The following is a 12,456-nucleotide window of genomic DNA, read 5'->3' as shown; positions in this document are numbered from 1 at the left end:
TTACAAAGTCTGTGAGACTCTTAGAGCTATTTATGTTTTAAATCTGACATCATGGGGATGCATAAGAAAGGAGGCTTTGTGTCTTAACAGTGAAGTGTCAAGTCGACAAGGGGTAAGTTGTAATGGCTGTTTTTGTGTCAACATGAGTCATCACAGAGAAAGGAACCTCAGCTGAGAAAATGCCTCCATGAGATCCAGCTATAAGACATTTTCTCAATTAGTGATCAGTTGGGAAAAGCCTAGCCCATTGTGGCTGGTGCCATCCCTGGACTGGTACTCCTGGGATTATTAAAATAAATAAATAAATAAATAAATAAATAAATAAATAAATAAATAAATAAATGAATAAATAAATAAAGCCTGAGCAAGCCATAAGGAGCAAGCAAGTGAGGAGCACCCCCACATGGCCTCTGTGTCAGCGCCTGCCTCCAGGTTCCTGCATTACCAACCAACCACAAACTTTACTGTGTTTTTGAAGGATTTTTGCCTCATTATACTTTATCGAGGGATTGTGTGGTAATACACAACATTTGCTCGTATGTTTTGCTTTCCACGTTAATATGTTTTGTGTGTTTGCTTGCAAGGATGGGTGTGTCTCAGATGTTTCTTTTGTCTCTACTTTTTGCTTCTTTGTTTCTCTCTGTCCTTTTATTCTGATTTGTGTTATTTTTTATTTTACCTCATTTTTCTAGTATTACTATTAATTTGTATAAGATGACTGTCTAGTCTAATGAGAGTAAAAATGAGAGGGTTTGGTATCGATTGGTGTGGGAATTGAGAAAAATTGTGACAATTTACTGTAAGGATATACTTAATGGAAAAAATATTTTTTGTGATAAAAAGGAAAAAAACAGTAAATATACAAAATGTCAATCTGTATGTACAGGGTCTCTTTTAATACTTTAAAATATATAAATATTATCAAATACATTGCACAAAACACATAGAAATTACGAGATAGTTTGTTCTAAATAATCATTCTTTTCTGTAGTAGCATTGATACGGATGAGAGTTGTTTCATTGGCATAACCATTGGATAGGGGCTCAGGCATCACAGAGTGTACTGGGCCTTGTGTGAAGTATTGGTTATAGAAGTAACAGACTGAACATGAGTTCATATAACTCATATTTCACTCTCTTCCTCTCTTCTGATTCTCATTTTTGTTTCTTCCTGTCCCCTAATAAGAGACACTTTAAGGAAAAGGAAAAGTATAGGTTTGGTTGAGGATCTCTGTGCCAAATGACAGCAAGAGTCTTTCTATATCATCTTAATACAGACTATTAAATATTCAGTGCCTGTTCCCACCATTTTTAGAAATTAATATAGTTTTCATCTTTTTTATGTCTGTAATATTCTAATAATAGATTTGACTTAATACATTTGAAATAGCTGTCATCTATAGATTTAATACTGCTTGCCACAGAAGTAATGAATAATGAAAACTTTGTTTTGATAATTTCTCTGGTTATTTTTGTTCTTTTTTGAGAACTTTTATACATAATAACACATACATAAACTAACACCCAGTAATGGCTGTGTTTAGTAGTGTGGCTGACCTCCAAGCTTGGCTGGAAAGTCACTGATTAGACTCATAACCTTTGGGTTGCTCTGATATCTTGACATATTTGGGTTCTGAGCCACATCCTGGAAATACACCATGACTTCTGGATTGTGTATGCTTCTAGAACCTCCACATCAATGAGGATTTCATTGGCCAGGCATCCCTGCAGTTCTCCACACTTGTCCTCCCATTTCTAACATTCCCAGGAAAACCAACTGGAAAAGAGCCATATTGATCTCTAGGCTGTCTTTTGTCTTCTTCTTCTTCTGGATGTTCTCATGTTCTTCTCAAGCTTTCTTCACATTTTCTATTCGGTCTGTTTTCTTATTCTTCACACTTTCACTCATACTTTTTCCAGTGTTTAGGATATTTTTAAACTTCCTTCAGCACTGCATCATTATGATAATACAGTTTACAGGCAAGGGCAAAATCATGAGCTACTTCTTCACAGTGACCCTGAACACTGTGCTTTCTCTCCACACCTGAATGACTGGGATGAATCATGGTTTCTTTCAATGGCCCTATTATAGTTCCCAGTGGCAGTGCTTGGATCCTGTAACTTTATAGAGACAATGGCTCTCTTAGCATACACAACAGGCATGCTAGAATTTTGTTGGTTAGTGTTGGTGAACAAGTGAATGGCTTACTGCAGCTCCCCATAACTTACATCATCAGTGGAAGCTCCTTTCTTTGCATTTTCTTTATCTATCATGTCTTCTGTTAGCTCCTCATTTTTATCTCCCATTTCTTCAAGGGCATCAATGTCTACCTCAATTATACCTTCATTGTCAATTTCTAGATCACTCTCCTCACTTGATTTTTTTTTCTGTCTTTTGTTTTCTCTGACTTATTATTTCTTTTGCCTTGATATTTTCATCTGAATTAGCTTTATGAGTAACAGATGGTACTTTATCCCCAATTCTCTACACCTATGATCTCAGGATGCATATATTCTTGGTATGCAGAATCATCAGATCATGATAACACATCCTCACAAACTCTGAAACTCACTCTTGTCTGAATCTATGGTCGGAAGATGGGAAGCTAGAGATGGTTGATAGCACCGCAGGCTAGATGCCATGCCCAAGAGTCACTCAATGTGACTGAATAGAAGCTGAATTTTAAGACTTCTAAAAACTATAATATATATTGATTGTCATTCATTGGTAAAATATTCAACAAAATATGCAACAGTGATTTAAATAGAAAAAATATTGATTTGGAACTTTATATTGATAAAATCATTTGGTTACTTGTGTGAGTCATTATTACTAATTCTTTAATAACTTTAGATGATCTAATCAGGTGAATGAGAAGATAAAAAGTGATAAGTACATACATAAGTAAAATATATCCTGTTAATGGCTAATGAAAGTATCATTTTCTATAATTTTTTAAATATTGAACCAAAAGAAATTAAATAGATACATATTATGTTTGTAAAATTCTCCTTAAAGCATAATATACATAATATTTATATGCTGTGTTTATTCAATTCTGTGTCCCTCATGTTGCTTAGAGAGGTGTTAAGTTTCATTAACATCCATCTTCAAGCTTAATCTATGCATGCATTAGGTAATGTCAATATTCTTCAAAGCTCTGTCAGATGGTACAGACAATGATAATGACTATAATGTTCCTTTGACAAGGAAATGTCATACCATAATGTGCCATTTAGAATTTAACGTCGAATTGGTTCATTACAGAGGGAAACATTTTTAGTCCCCTTTCAAGAAATAACCCCCAAAATGTCTTCAAGTTTCTATATGCTGATATAAATGACACTTTTTTTTTCTGAAACATGAACTTTTTAGTGGGTCACACATGCATAGTCTTACACTCTAAGGACTATAGACACCACAGCCAAAGAGGCTACTGACATCCCAGGAGAGAACAACTATAATAAGGGCAAAAATATCTCTCAAGAAAGGCCTCCACAGTTTTATATATCATAAAACTGACTTTTATCGTAAAACTATTCATAAAGGCCCACTATGTTCAAAGCAACAATTACACAAAAATCTTTTATTTTAAAGCCAAATTCTAAAAATAGCATTATGTGTAAGGAGAAAAATGGTATTTTTTTTTTTTTTTTTTTTTTTAGTTTTTTTTGAGACAGGGTTTCTCTGCATAGCTCTGGCTATCCTGGAACTTACTTTGTAAACCAGGCTAGCCTCGACCTCAAGAGTGCTGGGATTAAAGGCATGCACCACGATGCACGGCATGTTTTTTTCTTATGTTTTGTTTCCCCAGAGGTCACCGTAGGGGAAATGTGGTTAAGTTGTCAGGGAAACCATCCACTGAAAAGCATGAATAAAAATTCAGAATAACGAGCATAGAATTGTAGCAATGGAGTCTAGGAGTGCAGTAATATCATGATTAACAATAATGAAAGACCATTAAAGACAGGGAGGAGGAATTGTGAGATTCAAAGTTTTTGAGGACACCAGGAGATCAGGAAGTCAATTAAGCAGGGCTCATGACTGCTCACAGAGCCTTGTGGGTCTGTACTAGGTCCTCTGCATAAAAATTAGGAAGGTCGCCTTACTGTTTTGAGTGGTTTCCTGACAGTGCTAATGGGAGTCTTTCTGACCCATCTGCCTGTTTTCCTCCTACTCTGTTGCCTTGCCCAGCCTTGACATGATGGCTTGTGCTAACTTGTATTGTATCTTGTGCATTGTGTGGTTGATGCACCTAGGAGGCCTGCTTTTTTCTGGGAGAGATAGGCAGGCATGGGGCTGGACTTAGGGAAGAGGGGAGGTCTGGGTAAGGTGAGATGATGGAAGGGAAAAGAAGCTGCAGTTGGTTGTATTGTGTGAAAAAAAAATTTTAAAAATTAGAAAAACATGTAAAACATTTTACAGATAATAGAGGTCTTAGAACTCCAAGAGGCACTCAATTTAAAGTCAAAACAAAATGTATTGAACATTCTTAAATTGGAAGATTCTCTAGGTACTATTTTTAAATAATTAATTTTGCAATATTTTGTAAATTTAACAGAGCAACATTTAAATTTGACTTGTCTGAGTATAATTTAGAAAAATGCTGAGAAGTATTTTAATGTACTTCTTAAGTTCACTCTTGTTTTTGTTTTGTTAGTTTTTATTTTATATGATAACTTAGGTATAATAATTTGAAGATTGGTTTGAAAAGTATGAAACGTATTTAAAAAGCTCAAAGATGGAAAATAACATGGTATGATTCATCAGTAGGACATCTAAATAAATGAATTTCTCTACAGTATACATCATTTTCAATATAACTATATAAATAAATTCTTGAATTTTGTTCTCTGCACTATAATCTTTCTTAGTAATTATTTTATCACCAAGTAACTACCTTGGTAATGAGACTACAAAGGTCTTAGATCTTGTAGTCTTAAAAAACTGTAACAAAACTTACAGTCCACATAGCTTAAAGTTGTAGCCAGAAGAAAATGGAATATTGACTCTGGCTTTGCAAGCTCTTAAACTTAAAAATCTACATGGAAATAGCCAGGCATATATTACCAACTATTATAGAGTGATCTGAGAATGCAAATAGTCACCTAATAATTTTGTTATGTTAACAAAATTCTGTCTAATCAGTGACTATATATGTGAATATGATAGAATTATGAATGGATTAATTTCCATAAGAAAGATAATATAAGTACAAAATGTATTTAAAATATCAAACAGAAATGATATTCTAGGGTTAAAGAGATGGCTCAATTTTAAGAGACTGCTTTTCCAAAGGTCCTGTGTTCAATTCCTAGCAACTACATGGTGGCTCACAATCATTTGTCATGGGATCTAATCCCTTCTTCTGGTGTGTCTGAAGACAGCAACACTATACTCATATACATAAAATAAATACAGTTTTTAAAAAAGATATTCTAATTTACATGTCCAACTTAAATTGCAAATTCTGACATAAATCCTAATGCCTATAAACATTTTTTTAAAGGTTGTGTAAAGAAGTTATAATTTACATTGCATAAAACATAGGGTTTTCAAAAAATAATGCTGATAAAACTCAACAGCTGCATGTAGATGAATGCAAATAGATACATACTAATCACCATGCTCAAAACTCAAGTCCAAAAGAACCAAAGACTTCAAAATAAAACCAGATACACTGAGTTGCATTACTATCAAAAAGTAATAAATGGAGTCTCATAACACTAAAAGTCTTCTACTTAGCAAAGGACTCCATTACTTGGATACTACAAAAGCCAATAGAATTGGAAAATATTTTTTTACCTACTACATATATCTAATAGATGTAAAATATACAAAGAACTCAAAAACACTAGATATCAGGAAAACAAATAATGTATCAAAATGGGGTAGAGATCTAAAGAAAATTCTCAAAAGAGGAAATTCAAGTGGCAGAAAAATACATAACATGATCAACAACCATATTCACCAGGGAAATGCAAATTTAAACTTGTCTTGGATTTTACCCTTTACCCCATAGAATGGCTAAGTTTAATTAAACAGTTGATGCTGGCAAAGATGTGATGTAAGATGAACACTCATTGCATTACTAATAGGAGTGCAAACTTGTACAGTCACTGTAGAACCAGTGTCACCACACTGAATGGTTCCTCAGGGAAATGGGAATTGATTGGTATCAGGATCCAGCTAAACCACTGTTGGGTATATATCTAAAATGTACGTCATGCTACAGAAATACTTCTTTATCCATCCCTGTACATTACTGTTTTTTTCATAATACTCAAAATTTGGATACAAATAAGATGTGCCTTTAGGGAAGAATGAATAAATAGCATGTAGAAAAGTGTTTACCCAATCTTATAAATGAACTCATAAAATTTACAGGAAATGGATGAGACTGAAAAAAAATTAATCTGACTAAGATATTCCAGATTTAGAAAATATAATATGGTATGTATTGACTTATATGTGGATATTAACTTCTAAGCCAATAATAACCAACAAAAAAATCCATAGAAATCCAAAGTTAGTTGTACAGTTTGGGACTAGGTAAAGATAGATCTCTCTAGTAAAAGGAAATGGAACAGATAGTTAAATATGGGTGGGGGACTAAGAAAAGAGGGTCAAGTGGGGAACAGAGAGGAGTAGTGTGATAATCAAGTATAGTATAAGATCCCTAAAAGGTACTTCTATGAAGGTGATAAAAATAAAATTGCCAGTAATGGGGGGAGAGTGATCTATAACTAGCTGTCTCTTACTACCAAAGTTTAGTATCGGGTTGGGATATATGTAATTGAATTGCTGGCAAAAAGATCCTGTGGGAATATCCAAGCAACTCGGTCTGTTGTAGAGACCAAAAGATGTTTTCCACAAGCTGATGATTGGGCTCCACTGCTGAAAAGAACACCTACATAATTCAATGAACATGTAGAATTTGATCTGATGTCATCAAACATCTATATTCTAGCATCTTTGGTATAATTAAGTAATCTGTACTCTACCAATGAGTACCATAAACTAAGCCACAAAACCTTTCATCTATGAACGTGTCCCATTTGAAAGTTATGCTATTTTTTTATATATATATTTTATTTATTTATTTTTATTATTATTTTCTTTATTTACATTTCAAATGCTATCGCAAAAGTTTCCTATACCCCACTCCCGCCCCTGCTCCCCTACACACCCATTCCCACTACTTGGCCCGGGCCTTCCCTTGTGCTGGGTTATATAAAGTTTGCAATACCAAGGGGCCTCTCTTCCCAGTGATGGCCGATTAGGCCATCTTCTGCTACATATGTAGCTAGAGACACAAGCTCAGGGGGTACTGGTTAGTTCATATTGTTGTTCCACCTACAGGGTTGCANCCCCCTTCAGCTCCTTGGGTACTTTCTCTAGNTCCTCCATTGGGGACCCTGTGTTCCATCCAATAGCTGGCTNTGAGCATCCACTTCNGTNTTTGCCAGGCNCTGGCATANCCTCACAAGNGGCCNCTATATCAGGGTCCCTTCAGNANAATCTTGCTGGCATGTGNATTAGTATCTNGGTTTGGTGGCTGATGATGGGATGGATTCCAGGATGGGGTAGTCTCTGGATAGTCCATCCTTTCATCTTAGCTCTAAATTTTGTCTCTGTACCTGTATCCTTTCATGAGTATTTTGTTCCTTATTCTAAGGAGGAATGAAGTATCTACAGGGCAATGGTAGCTCGAAGCTTGTGGAAGTAACCAACAGTATCGGATGCAACTTATGACCCACTCCATGAGATTTAACACATACTTGGTACTACTTGGGTGACCAAGAACCTGAGCTTTGATACTTCAGTAAACAGCAACTATTCTAAAAATAAAGATAAATAAATAAGTAAATGTAGCAATAAAATATCTTCTAAGGAAAGTATGCTATATTCATATGTCAGGAGCCAACAAGAAGCTAAAAACTAGCAGGTGATTTTCCTGACATGAGTCTTCCTTGGATTATAATCTACAAAATATTTTCTCTGGAAGGCAAAGCCCAGGAGAAATTCAGTTGAGGAATGATTTCTGATATTAATATGCTTTTCCTGTTATTATTAAACATATATAGCAATCACTAGATCTTAGCCCACCCTTTTGAGCATATCTCTACACAACTACTAAGATGTACTATCTTGTAGTGATGCTATGTAGACAAATATATAATGATTATATAGAGTGTCTGACTTGATTAAAATAATTTTAGGAAGAAAGTTTTAGAGATGGTCTTAGTTGCTAGAAAGATGTAATGAAGTTAGAATCAAGAATAGAAGGTGCCCACTCCTCAAAATAGTAGGTAACAATTGCATATTAAGAAATTCAATGAGCTTTCTTCTTTTTTAAGACTTTTTTTCTTTTAGATTTATTTAACTCCCATTCTATAAAACATTTTATCTGTGAGGTGATTTTTCCAAAGAAAGTTTGTGTATGTCAGTATAAAAGACCAAAATAAATAAATAAATAAATAAATAAATAAATAAAATAAAGTTGTTGCCAGGTAGTTGTGGTATATGCCTTTAATCCAGCATTTGGGAGGCAGAGGCAGGCAGATTTCTGAGTTCGAGGCCAGCCAAAGTGAGGCTCACTACAAAGTGAGTTTCAGGACAGCCAAGGCTACACAGAGAAACCCTGTCTCAAAAAACCAAAAATAAATAAATAAATAAATAAATAAATAAATAAATAAATAAAATAAAGTTGTTGGTTGAATGGATTGATTTGGGGAGCTTATCTCCATCCATCTATTGATCCATCCATACCTACATACATACATCCACCTGTCCATCCAAATGTGTATGTCTATTTGTTTATATGTTTATATGTAAACATATAAGCATTCATGAATACTTGTGGAGTTGACTGTGACAGACAGTTGAGCCCAGCCAGAATGTGGGTGTATGAATGTTTAAATGTATGTGTCCCTTTGCATATTTGCTTGTATACAGCATCTTAATTATTTTCCTCTTTGGCTCACAAAGGGTTAACTTAGTCAGAGAATCTTCTGGCTTATTCACCAGAGAATGGAGCACCAGCAATAAATCATTTCACTTATTCCCCTGCTGTTTTTACGATGAGGTACTAAACAGTTTCTTATCTCAGAGGAACTCATAGAAGGCAGGTCAACTACCGAAGCAAACTACTTAATACTTAAATAGGTTTTATTATTATAATGCAACCTTAAATTTCTCCTAAGACTAAGTTTTACCACCCCCCTACCCCAACCCCCTCCCACCCTGCCAATGCTCTTCCCCCTCTGCTGGCTCAAGAAGAACCAAATGAGAAAGAACAACTGCCTGCCCTGACTGACCCCTGGCACTCATACATCAGTGCCTTTCTCATCCATCATCAAGGAAGCTTCTTCCTGCAACAGATGGAAACAAAAACGAATACCAACAGGAAGACATTATGTCGGAAGTTATGACCTTGGAACACCCAGCCCTAAATGGGATGATTCCATCAAACCTTAAACTCATGGCTAAAAGAACCCTGTGGTAGACATGGCAGGAAGTATGAAAGCTAGAGGGGATAGAAGACTCACAAAAACAAGGTCACCTAAATCAACAAGACGAAAACTCATGAAATTTGTAAGACTGAGACAGTATGAACAGGGACAGTATGGATTCTATCCAGTCCTTTGCTTCTAGTTTAATTTTTTTGCATGTGATTCCAGATTGTGTGAACGAGTATGGAGTGTGTCTCTGAGTCTTTACCTGTTTCATGCTTTTCTTTTTCTTTTTCTTTTTCTTTTTCTTTTTCTTTTTCTTTTTCTTTTTCTTTTTCTTTTTCTTTTCCTTTTTCTATTTCTTTTCTTTTCCTTCTTCTTCTTCTTCTTCTTCTTCTTCTTCTTCTTCTTCTTCTTCTTCTTCTTCTTCTTCTTCTTCATTTTTTTTTTGGCTTTTTAATTATGTTTGCTTATTTCCTATTCAGAAACTTGAAGTTTTGTTTTATCTTGTTGTATTTTATTTTATTTTATTTTATTTTATTTTATTTCTGGTTGCAGGATATTTGATCCCATTGAGAACCCCAAAATTGTGAGCTAGAAACACCTTATGTTGTAGCTCAGTCCTAATGTAATCCAAAGCTTTCTGTTTATTGCTAACAAGTATTCGGAGTTAGGCAAAGCCCTAGCACACACCTTTAAACCAAGAGCTACATACATTTTTACCATAGATCTAGAGCCAGAACAAGCAACTAGTTGATGGAAGGTGAACATAAGTAGAGAGAAAGGAAGGTTTTTGAATTGAGGATATTTAAGACAGCTTGTAGAAGGAGAAAGAGATTTTTGCTTGTGGCTGTTGGTAAAGTATGACTGTCAGGTGGATATTTTTGCTACCTCTCGAAGCCAGCAGGGAAATTAGAGTAACTTATAAACAAGAATAAGAAAAATACTCAGAGTGACCTAAGAAAAATATTTACACACAAACAGTGGTATATAGACAAAATATAGGCAAGCTTTAAAAAGACATAAGAAAAATACTCAGATACAGAGAGAAGAATTTAGGGAAGTGCCTACCATGCCACCATGTAATGAAACTGAAAATGGGCAGCCCAAGTTTGTTAGAAGATCAACCATAGTTTATTCAGTTACTGTACAATCCTACTAGGAGATTGGTACCCCAAAGGTTATAATAAAATAAAATGGAATCTATAGACAGTTCAGATTTGAAGAGATCTAAGAAAGAAGTTGCTTCTTATGATATGCATTCATCCTATGTGAAGCAAATATTAAATTCATGGGCAACTCAGGACAGAATTATCCATCAAGACTGGAAAAATATGAGAACAGCAATATTGGAAGCTTGTCCTAAGCTACAATGGTAAAAAGAGGAATCTAGGGCCATAAAACAATGAGATCATGCTAGAGGTATAGACATTTCCCAGGACTAGTTTCTAGGTGAAGGTCAATATCCTGAGTAACAAAGCCAGCTTGAATTTGAGATCATACCTTGACACTATGTCATTTAGCAGTTTTAAATGCTATGCTTGGTATTAGGTTAATGAATCAGGAAATAGATCTGAGTCATTTACTTAAATTGTACAAAGCCCAAATGAAGTTTTCACTGATTTTTGAAAGGAATGACTTCAGTTGTAAATAGAATAATATCAGATTCATATGTCAGAAAAATACTGACTGAATCTTTGACTTTTGAAAATATTAATAATGGAAGAGTGATCAGACCTTTAAAGGCAAAATCACTACCAATAGAGGAATGGAATAGAGAAATGGCCAATATCAGATCTCATGTTTATGATACCATTCTGACAGGAGAAGTAATTTCTAAAAAAAATCCCCCCCAAAGACCTAAATGGCAGATGATTTAATTGTAGTAAGCAAAGTCATTTGCAAAGGGATTGTAGGCAAGGAGTTTCTGGAAATAGTAGTTATGATGGTTTTTTTTGGCAGGGGGGCTGTTTGTTTCTTTTGTTTATTTTTTTTAGGTTTTTTGGGGCTTTTTTTTGTTTTGCTTTTTGTTTCTCCTAAACATAATCCAAAAAGAACGCCAATATGACTATCAATAAGTGATAGTCAAAGTAACCCTGTGCAGGCCCTGATTTGAAACTTGATTCAATCTCTCCCTATCTGTGTCTGAGAAGCTTGGCCACAGAGCAACTAAAAGATTTATTGTCTGTTGTTAATAAAGCAATGGTATATTCAAGATCAGAACAGCTTCAGTAAGTAAAACAAAAACCCCAGGAGAGACCAGAAAACATGCATTTTCAAGCTACTTTAAATGATCCAAGACCACAGTTTATAATACAAATAAATTGAATTCAAATTGAAGCTTTAGTAGTAGAACCTGTAGTATCCACAGTTGGGTTGTATTTTGGTTATTTTACCCTCTAGTCATTCTCTTACATATATTCATATGAGTGAAGATAATATCTGAGAGTAGATATTTTTACTACACACACTAAAACATTTGAGGACATATATTAAATGGTTTCTATATTGATTCTTAAATGAAAAATGAGACATTGACATTTATCAGGAATAGACCCAGCAAAGATTGTGGCCCTCATTACTAACGTTGAGATTACCTCAATATCATAGAAAATGAACATTGCCAAAGAACTTGAAATAAATTTTGGGGAGAAATTAACAACGAATACCCAAAAAGCAAGTGACTTCAGTTTATAAAAAGCACTAATTGGATTTCCTTTTTGTAATAACGGGGACAGTGATTTCTGGAGTCCTTGTATTTTATACTGCTGTAAATAAGTCAGGAATAGCAGAGTGTAAGTAAAAAAACATGATGAAAAAGAAGAAGAAGAAGATGAAGAAGAAGAAGAAGAAGAAGAAGAAGAAGAAGAAGAAGAAGAAGGAGGAGGAGGAGGAGGAGGAGGAGGAGAAAGAGAGAGAGGAGAGAGAGAGACAGAGAGACAGAGAGAGAGACAGAGAGACAGAGAGAATGAATAGCCTACAAAGTTATAAATACTATCT

At 34.8% G+C, this 12,456-nt stretch overlaps 1 pseudogene; it reads right to left on the bottom strand.

Moving 5' to 3' along the window:
- Window positions 1-1,540: 1,540 nt before the first annotated feature.
- Window positions 1,541-12,456, bottom strand: part of LOC110325155 — a 109,717-nt pseudogene continuing 98,801 nt past the window's right edge.

This window comes from Mus pahari, chromosome 8, assembly GCF_900095145.1.
Source record: "Mus pahari chromosome 8, PAHARI_EIJ_v1.1, whole genome shotgun sequence".
Classification (NCBI taxonomy): domain Eukaryota; kingdom Metazoa; phylum Chordata; class Mammalia; order Rodentia; family Muridae; genus Mus; species Mus pahari.
Note: the sequence above shows the minus strand (reverse complement) of the source record. Positions and strands in the feature narration are given on the sequence as shown.